The 10,806-nt window shown below is 32.1% G+C and overlaps 1 non-coding gene across 1 annotated transcript; it reads right to left on the bottom strand.

Annotated features, from left to right (window-relative positions):
• Window positions 1-1,052: 1,052 nt before the first annotated feature.
• On the bottom strand, window positions 1,053-1,159 carry LOC113853428. Its single transcript, XR_003502600.1, has one exon. It is a non-coding gene; the product is annotated as a small nucleolar RNA R71 (small nucleolar RNA).
• Between the last annotated feature and the right edge of the window lie 9,647 nt (window positions 1,160-10,806).

Genomic DNA, 10,806 nt, shown 5'->3' with positions numbered 1-10,806 from the left:
GTACTTCTCTCTTAATCCTAATTAATTATATTATCAGGCGACCGTACCTCTATTAATTAATAGATCTATAGGGTAAAATGAGACAAAGGATTAGGTGGACTAAACTAATCTTTCTCTTCTAATCGTTATTAAATTAACAAGTTCATAGGTTTCTTAAGCTTTCTTAAATTGATGTCTTGCATGACCATTGGAGATGTTAATTTAGAGAAAAGAATATTAATATTGCATGACCATTGAATATTAATAGTATTCGTATGAATGATTGGTAATCACAAGGAAATCAAATTTAGAGTTAAACAGAAGAATAACATCATTGATTGAATGAGAAAACTCATATGCCCTAGGTTCTTCTTCGATAAGTTTAACCAAGACGTGCATTGTATTCCTTGCTCTTAGTTTATAATTAATTTTATAAATTATTGTTTTAATTAATCTCATATCTTTGAAGCTTAAACAATTGAATTAGGAAATTCTTAGTAATTGGAAAATAATCCTTGTGGGATGATATTTCGGGAATTTAATTTAAATTTTTTTATATATTTTATAATTTTTGTTTTTATTTTATTTTAATTTTTTTTCATAATTTCTTTTAATGTATGCTCACTCGTTCTAAGTGCTCTACAGTTTATTTATTTAATCCGGAGATTGAAAGAACAGTTCGTAGACAAAGAAAAGAAGAGGGAAGAAGATCGATCCAAGATTACATGACACCTACTGCTAGAGGCACTCCTGGAAGCATCGCGACACCAAATGTGGAGGTAAACAATTTCGAGTTGAAACCAACACTCATAACCATGGTTCAGAACTCTATACAGTTTGGGAGCATGCCTAGTGAAGACCCCAATCTGCATATGACAAAATTTCTCCGATTGACGGATAACATTAAGTACAATGGAGTCTCCAACGATGCTATTCAACTCTGACTTTTTCCCTTCTCAGTATCTGAAAGGGTGAATGCATGGTTTTCCTCACTCCCAGCCAATTCCATCATAACTTGGGAGGATCTCACTTAACAATTCTTGGGAAAGTACTTTCCTCTATCAAGGTCCTCTAAGCTTATGAAAGAGATATGTTGCTTCCAACAACATGAAGCAGAATCCTTATTTGAGGCATGAGAGCAATTTGGAGAGCTTTTGAGGAGATGTCCTCATCATGATTTTCTGACTTGGAGACAGGTGCAAATCTTTTACAGTGGCCTGTCAATCACTACCAGGGCTACAATTGATGCCGCAGCAGGAGGGTCCCTCATAAGAAAAGATCCAGATGATGCATACAAACTAATAGATGAGATGACATCTTCTAGCTTTTAGTGGCACACTGCTAACTCTTATGACATCAAAAGGAAAGAGACCGCTTCGGTCTACCAAGTAGAGAGCAACAATCCACTAATGAACCAAATGGCAGGCCTTGCAAAGCAACTAGAATCTTTAATGAAGACTCAAGACTAACCTGTAAGAGCTCCTGCAAGCCCAGAATTTAAGCAAGAGAAGGCAAATTTCATGGACAATCACAATTCGGGGTGAAGGAGTAATCCTCCTAACTCTTGGGGGAATGACTTTAGAAGTTAAAATTCAAGTGTTTATCGCCCTCCTCATATGCAAAGTCAAGGAGCAAGACCTGAAGGAAAAGAAGCTCTTAGATCTCAGTCTAATTTTCAAGAACAAATGATGCAATATGTGCACTACTCTGATAAGAGGATGACAAAGCTTGAATTCAAGTTGAACCAACATATTGAGAGAACTGATAAGAGGTTCGCAGAGGTTAAATCTGAAATACAAGCAAACTCTTCTAAGATGAGTGCACAATTGGAGTAAATTACGAACCTTCTAAGTCAAAGAGTGATGAGAACACTGCCATCTCAGCTCGAACCTAATCCAAGGGAGCAATGCAATGTCATCACCCTTAGAAGTGAGAAGAAACTAGAAGAATTGCAGAACAGAGGCACATGCTCGTCCATGCTTATAGAGAAGCACACCCATGCTGATTCTACTTGCATACCCGTGCTTATTGATGGGCACGCCCATGACAGTGATCAAAGCACGACCATGCATCACTATGAGCAAGACCGTGCTTTAAGCCAGGAGCCTGAAAAAGAAAAGAACGAAGAGCCTCTTGTTCAAATAAGGCCCTATGAGCCTAAGATACCTTTTCCACAACGGCTGCAAGGTCACCCTCCTGATGATGAAGAGTTCCACAATTTCTTAGACTTATTGGGCAAAGTGCACATCAATATGCCTTTTATTGATGTTATCTCCAAAATGCCTAAATATGTTAAATTTTTAAAGGAGATTTTGACCAATAAAAGAAAGTTGAGAGCACATGAAATTGTGAAACCACCCAAGAGTGCTCAGCTATAGTTCTTAAAATGCTTCCACCTAAGCTTAAGGACCCAGGGAGTTTTACTATTCCTTGCACAATTGGAAAAACTCATATTGATAAGGCTTTATGTGATTTAGGAGCAAGTATTAGTCTTATGCCTTATTCTGTTTTTAGGAAGCTTGGAATGCATAAACCTAAGCTGACCTCCATATCACTTTAGCTGGCAGATAAGTCGATCACATACTCCAAAGGCATAATGGAGAACGTACTTGTAAAAGTTGGGGAGTTTATATTTCTTGCTGACTTTGTGGTACTTGACATGGAGGAAGATGATAATGTCCCCATCATACTAGGGAGACCGTTCTTGGCCACTGCTAGGGCCATCATAGATGTACAAGAAGGGAAGCTCACACTAAGGCTAAATGATGAGGAAGTTGTATTTTAAGTTTTCAATTCTTTCAAGTACTCTTCTAACCAAGAGTCTTGTCACTTTGTGAGCATTGTGAATGTTGCTTCTCCTCCTCCAATTTATGTGAAGCATGGAACTACGAGAAGAATGCCAAGGAGGAAACAATATAAGAAGAAAAAAAGACAATAGCTTAAACTATCCATTAATAAGCCTCCTGATTTAGAGCTTAAATTTTTTTTCTCTTTATTCTAATTCCCATCTTATGAATAATTTTTCTGATGTAATAGGTGTTAGGGAGACAAAGCTGCTGGGGAGACAATTACATATCAATGGACCTCTGAGACTTATGCCTTCTTCCCACCTTGATTTAATAGGAACGTCAGGCTCGTGACGTTAAATAAGCGCTCCCAAGAGGCAACCTGTGTCTTTTATTCTATTTAAATTTTATTTCTTTTTGTTTATTTTAATTTTGCTATTGTTATTTTATTTTTAGAATAAAGAATAAGCATATTGAAAGATTGCAAGAATGGAGTTAATTGTTCTCGCACACACTTTTGAGCTCTGATCTAAAAGCACGTCCATGTTCATCCCATATACGGTCGTGCATTCAGTCGCAGTGTTGAGAGAAACTTTACATCATAAGCATGGGCGTGCTTACAATTTCAGCATGGTTGTGCTCCCTCACCCAAAGCTGTCGCGCCAAGAATTATCAGGGAATCTCTTTCCTTTTTATTCAATTGCCCTCTTTGCATGCTTTTAATTTGATTGCTTTCAAACATTAAGGACAATGTTTTGCTTTAAGTATAGGGGAGTAGTTCCTGATTATATAATTGTTATTGCATGTTCTTGAGTAAAGTGTCTATGCTATTTTTTTTTATGATAATTTAAAACTTTTTCCCTCATGGAATCCAATTTTTCCAGATAGAAGAGCATGTTGAGTGATTATTATTAGCATTATACTTTCATTTGGAAACTAATAATTAGCTAAGTTCCTTACTTTTATGCTCTACATTAAACTTTAGCCCACAAATGTGAGTTTTGAGCCTTAAAGAGGATTTCTATCTTAATTTAATTAATTGTACCTCTTTCTTCATTGTTTTGTGTGATTATCTCCTTAGGATTTGCGCTTTAGAACTTGACTTGGAACCGACTTAAGACTTCTCTTTTTAATTGCATGTTTTTAATATGATTGAGGTATAATAGGATTTTTATTCTTGGTCTTTAGCATGTTTGAGATACAACTAGTTGCCTACTTTGAGCTTTATTGATTTTCTTGGTCCCTTGCATTAAATTTATAAAAATATTTTGATGACCTTGAGTTTATGAATGGAGCAATTGAGTTGTTGAATTGTTTGATTAATTCTCCTCTATGTCTCTCATGTGCAAAAAGAAAATGAAAGAAAAGAAAAAAAAAAGGATTATATATGATTGAAAGGAGAGAAGAGTAAAGATATTATTCACATACAAAAATATAAAAATTACTTTAAGAGCTTCATTTGTAAACTTAGGGATGTTTATAATTTTTATAATTTATTACTCTTTTGTATATCCCTTTCCTTTCATTTATCTCACCTCAATTATTATAACTCCTTGGCCACATTATAACCTGAAAAAGACCTTATGATTTTGACTTGCATTTAATTTATTTAGTGAAGAGTCGATTTATAGTCAAGTCTATGGTAGTACACTCTTCTTTAGGAGAATTGAGTGATATCTTATTTTGTCCCTTAGTGAGAGAGGAAAGTAGAGTACCTCAGTTTGATGTTTGAGTGAAAAGTATGAAAATATAAGATTCTAATTGAGAATCCTTTTAATTGCTTATGCTCATTGATATTACTCTTGTTGCTCTCTTTATCTCTGTTGTTTTAGATTCCATGTGTAGTATTATGTTTTAAGTTATTATGTTACTCTTAACCAGTACTTTGCTTGAGGACAAGCAAACAGATAAGTATGGGGGGTTGATAAGTCTATAATTAGGCCATATTTTACAGTTCATATTTTCATATTTGACCTTTATTTTATTTGAATTTTACACTAATTTATATATTAATTGTGCAGTTTGATATAAAGAGGCCGCAAGTAGATTTTTGGTGGATTCTGGGCCCAAATTGATGGAAGATTAGAGCTTCACAGTAGTCAGCACGCCCAGACCCATTCAACAAGCACGAAGGTGCTTCGAGCCCATGCACGGTCGTGCTCAAGGCCTTGCATAACCGTGCTCATCTGCAAGAAGCCCTATTATCAAGAGTCTTTAGAGTTTTCAAACCCTATGAAAAGGAGATCTCAAGCATCGTAAAAGGGAACCGTTTTTATCTTGGCTTTGACTCAAGATACATCTGATCTCGTCTCTTTTGCACGGGATCCTTGACACATGCTTGACGAGACTTAGTGGGAAGCTTGAGGTACTTAACAAGTACAAGGCTTAATATTTTGTATGCAGTTGGAGTTGTGAGTCATTTCATGGAAGCACCCACCTTTACTCACTTAAAATCTATAAAGAGAATTATTTGTTATTTGAAAGGTACAATTGATTTTGGATTATTTTATTCTCTTTATAATGACTTCAAGCTTGTAATATTCTGTGATAGTGATTTTGCAGGTGATGTTGATGATAGAGAAAGAACTACTGGATTTTTGTTGTTCATAGGTGATTGTGGTTTTTCTTGAAATTCTAAAAAACAACCTATTGTCACACTTTCTACTTGTGAGGCTGAGTCTATTGCTGCAACCTCTTGCACATGTCATGCTATTTGACTTAGAAGATTGTTGAAGGAAATTTGTTCAAATCAGAAGCATAGTACTAAAATTCACATTACTAATAAATCCGCACAAGGGCTTGCTAAAAACCTGATATTTCATGAGCAAATTAAGCATATAGATGTGAGATATCATTTCATTAGAGAATACATTGTCAAAAATGAAGTAGAGCTAATTTTTGTAAAGACTCAAGATTCTATTGCGAATATTTTTACTAAATAACTCAAATTTGAAGATTTTAGAAGATTGAGAGAAAGTCTTGGAGTGTAGAAGAATTTTTGAGAATTTTTAATTAAGAGAGAATATTAAAAAAAATAATTAAAAATAAAATGTTATATGAATTAAGGACAATAATTTTTTGTTTGCAACTACTTAATATTTACAAAACATGTATTCTTTAATGTAAGTTAAATGTTACAATATTACTATTATAGATAGTGAATTATTTATTATAATTTTTTCTTCAATTAGGCATGCAGCATGCTTGATGATGGTACATTCGAGTTCCAAATTTTGTTCAGTTTTCTTTTGTTTTTTTCTCTCTTCTGTTAGCATTTCATTGTTCGTGATGGACATTGTTTTTGGTTGTTCATGGAAGTGTAAACCATACTCTACGTTTATATTTTTTGTATGTACCATTTTTATGATATTGCCTCTACCGTCTTCACTTGAACTTTATTTGCTGGCTATGCAATCCGCTTTTGAACAAGAGAGTCAAGTATTTGCTATGTTTGAATTTATATTTTTCTGCGTTTGCCCTTGAAAGATTATGATTTCAAGTATTAGGTAAATATCGAGCGGTTTTATTACTTCCCATTTTGCTTTCCGGGAGATCATTCATTGTGACATTATATTCAAAAGTTAATCGGCTCTTTGGGAACAAGGGTTTTGGAAGAAAAGAGAGAAAAAATGACAAATATTTTATTTTAAATACGTATTTTTTAATTTAATTTTTTTAAAATAAAAGATATGAAATAATAAATTAATATAAATTTAATATATTAATTACTTATTTACCATCATAATTAATATATATTCTTTTGGTCTTATTTGTAAGATTATTTTAATTAAATTACATAGATTAAGAAAAGTTAATGAGATTAGCTAATATGTTATATTTTAAAATATAATTACAATATTTTAAGTATATCTTTATTTAAAGTTATTTTTTATTATAGTAATTGTTAAGAAGTTATAAATGTTTAATATCCACAAAGAATAAATATGTGAAAAAGTAATAAATGTTGCTAAAATTTTATTAAAAAATGTATATTAAAGACTACAACAAAATCTTAAATTTTATAAAAAAAGATCAAGGAGTAATTTTTTGAATTTAAAATGAAAAAGAATTTTTTATTCTCCCTTTTCTTTAACAAACTATTTCAAACAATGTCTCTTTAGATGCATTTATTTTTGTGTGTAGTTGGTAGTTTGGAGGGAGGCTTGTACCCTTTTTTTGTCCGAGGGAAGAGGGGTGAGTAATGGGAGAGAGTACTGTGCTTCTTATATTCTATATTTTTAGCTTGTTTAAGTTTGTTTTGGACCCCAAGGAGCAACTCTATTGCATGGTCAGGATAAGAATTGATAAGATAGGTTAATTATCATATTCCATTTTAATCAAGTCTTTGTTAAATTACAAAGATAAGATTAATTATTATGTTATCTATCATATTTTATTAGATTAGTGTAATTACTATTACGAAAATATGGTTATATTAACAGAAGAAGAATGAAAGGATAGAAATTTTCTTAAAATACTCTTAATTTATTCTATTACTTCTTTTTTCTCTCTTATCTCTTTTTCTCTCTTGTACTCGTTCTCTCTCTATATATATAAATTATTTTTATATATTTTTAAAATTAAAAAATATTTTAAATTATTTATATATTTTTAATAAATTAAAAATAAATAACTTATAAAAAATAAATTTAGTAAATATAAATAAAAGAGTAATTTTGTCAAATTTTTGCATATTTATATCATATTGCATTAAACATTAAATACGATAAAATTTTATCATGCTCTTATCATATTCTACTTTTATCCAACTAAACCGCTGTGAGAATTGATTATTTTTCAAAAATTCGTTTTGCAATGACATGCACTATAAAAAATTCTAACAGTACACCTTTAAACATATTTTTTAATTATTTCTTAAAAGTTAGAATTGATTACTTTTCAAAGATTATTTTGATATTTACAAAAATTATTAATTAAAAAAATGTATTAAAAAATATATTCAGAAGACTGTTATAGTATTTTAAGATAATGAACAAAATTTAAGTTCTCTTACTACTATTCACTCATTAAAATTAAAGTTTTATCTTGATAATATGTAATGACATTAAATATAAATATTTTATTAAAATAAAAATCTAATTTTAATCGGTAAACAACACTGATAACACATGTAAATAAGGCTTAAGTTTTCTCCTAAGATAACTAAATAATTGATTTTCCAATGTAAAGTGATTAACATGTGCCATTATAAGCTATCCATTTATTTGACAAGCCAGAATCATTTGGTTCGAGCTAATAATATGATTCAGTAACTAAACCATTGTACAGTCGATGAATCTTGAAAGCTGTATTCGCCGAGGAACTATTGTTTTGGAAAGCAACACTTCATACACATCTTTTGCTTTTATCCTTGAAAAAACGGTCAGATATTTCTTTTACTTTAATACAGCTCTAAAGTGGTAGGTCACAAAGAATATCTTAGTCTTTGGCCATATTCTTATAGCAAGATTTTTCCCATCCTCCTCAATTCACCCCCTTAAATTTCTTTACTCTTTCATGGTTATTACTTAATTAAACACGTGAAATAATTTATTTATTGGAACCACATAAATTTATTAATTAAAGATATAAAAAGGGTGAGAGATAGAGAATACAAGCTAGAAGAGTTGAATGTAGTCGTCATGAATAATCGAGAGAAAATAAAGGAAAGCATAAAGACTGGATTTAGAGGCTAATAAGCGTTTTCTTTTAAAACTTTGAACGGAGCGATTGAGTAATCTTAATAATGCAATGACCTTTTAAAGTTAACTTGTTTCTAAAGTGCATAAATAAGGATCCATTTCTTGAATTTTTTTAGTGAAATGTTGAACTTCGTATTAAATTAAGGGTAAAGGCACCCTTATTTATTTATAGATTTTAGAGGCAACCACACTTTGGGGGTATTTTTATTTTATTTTATTTTATTTTTGAAGTCTAGGCAATACGAAAGAGAGGTAAGAAAAGCATAAAGGAAATCCATTGAACACATTAAACCAAGACTAGGATTTTTATTGCATGGAGTGAAGAGCTTGGAATTCTAAAGACTGTTGTTAGCATAAAGAAAGTGGTGGAACATGAAAGCCTGTTATTGGTTGGCTTGTTTTTTTCAGTAGTTGATGCTATTCCCCACCTTCTTCCAAAATTCTCTACTTTTAATGACTTTCTTGTCTCTGTTGCATTAGCATTCTAAATGAGTCACCCACTCCGATTTTTAGTTTTGGTTGTCATGTCACCATTCTAAGAGTCTAATTTGGGGGACGCCTCTTACAAGAATAACTAAGCACTATAAATGTTTATTAGTTCGTTCTTTTTTCTTTTTTTTTTGTGTGTGTGTGTTTTTTTTATATATATTTTTAACCAAAACAGATATTGGGTTAACTGGTTTAATGGTGGAAGAAAAGGTTTTTCTTCGTTTTGGAACAAAATCAATTGAATGTGACCATCCCACGCATTTTCAAACATTAGTGATTGACAGCATATTTGGATTTGCATTTTAAAGTTTTGTATTTACATTTATTTCAATATTAATAATTATAGTTTCTTCTGAATTTTCATGGAACATAAAAGAACAGGATTTTTCCGACAAAAATAAGGATAACCAAAATGTATTTTTTTAAGTATTTTTAGTATTATTATTCAGTTAAAATTTTACTTAAGCAACTTGCACCAACCTGAAATGTCACCCTCTTTAATGTGCAGATATATAAGTAAAATAAAAAATATATAAGAACTGTACCTATATTTAACAATTAAATAAACATAAACGCAGAAGGCTACTGGCTCAATTCAAAAATATGCAGAGAATCGTTTATCTGATTGGCATACATGTGTTCAGGATATGATACAAGGACACGTCAGCATGGTTTGATAACGTGGCAGACTAAAAGTGTGTTTCGGGTCCCTGGTTGGGTCAGTGTTTGGTAAAAAAGAGGAAGACAATGATAGGGATGTAGGGAAACTGAGTGAAAAGATACTTGGCTTCTCAAGGATATTGTTCCAATTAACTTTTTATTCAAACCTGTGTCAGTCTTCTAAAACAGCCTTATATATTGCCTCTATGGCATGCTTATGATTGAGGTGAATCTAAAACTTCCCTACATGTTCCGGGTTTCTTATGCTTTTTGCTTTTAGACTTCCAAATCCCATAGAAGATAAACTGCAGGATTATTCTTGTTGCAGCTGTGAGCATTAAGAAGTAAGAGTCACAGTCTCAGACACATCACCTACTCACTCTTCTTTGTTTCAAACTGAGAAAGTTTTTTTTGTTCCTCAAAATTATCCATACCAAAAGACATGAGTTTCTTAACTTTGAGAGGGATCTTTATTTTGGTTTGTGTTTGTGTTTTAGCTTCTCAACCATGCATGGTTTCTGGCCAGAGAAGCAGAAATCTTGCTTTGAGATGGGATAACAAGCAATTACCACTTGCTCAAATATCTCATATCCTTAAGGCAGTGACAGTGGAGGACTTGCAATCAAAGCTGGATCTGGCACCTGCTCCTTCAATGGTGACATTTGATCCTAATCAATCAAACAAAAGGACAGTTCGAAAAGGGTCAGACCCAATTCACAACAGATGTTAACATTCTGTGGCTTTGTCCTTCTAACTATGCTAAGAAATGCCAAGTGACTGAAATGAGTTTCCTGTTGTGAAGATAAACATAATTGTTCTATGCTTTGTTACCCGTTTCTAGACGAGGTTGGTTGGCTTTCTATGTTTTTCTTCCCCCCCCTCTCTTTTTATAGTTGTGTTGAGTCTGTATATCAGGTGAAGAATTGCAGCTAAAACTCATCTGAGTAAGCATCATCATTTCTTATCGTGTAAAGAAATCATAGGTGTTCAAGAATAGCTAGATAGTTTCATGATATTGTTAGCTATCAAATACAGAATATAGTCTCTCTCTCTCTCTCTCTCTATATATATATATATATATTGAACACTTGTACATGTGTGTCCCTGACCAATTAGTTGACCCTTTTTCCAGCATAATACAGATACTAATGACTTTTAAAATGTTTGTTTGAGTATTTATAAACTTAAAT

This window comes from Abrus precatorius, unplaced genomic scaffold (assembly GCF_003935025.1).
Source record: "Abrus precatorius isolate BTA unplaced genomic scaffold, Abrus_2018 Scaffold10, whole genome shotgun sequence".
In the NCBI taxonomy this organism is placed as follows: domain Eukaryota; kingdom Viridiplantae; phylum Streptophyta; class Magnoliopsida; order Fabales; family Fabaceae; genus Abrus; species Abrus precatorius.
The sequence above is the reverse complement of the archived record's forward strand: the minus strand, read 5'-3'. Positions and strand labels throughout refer to the sequence as shown.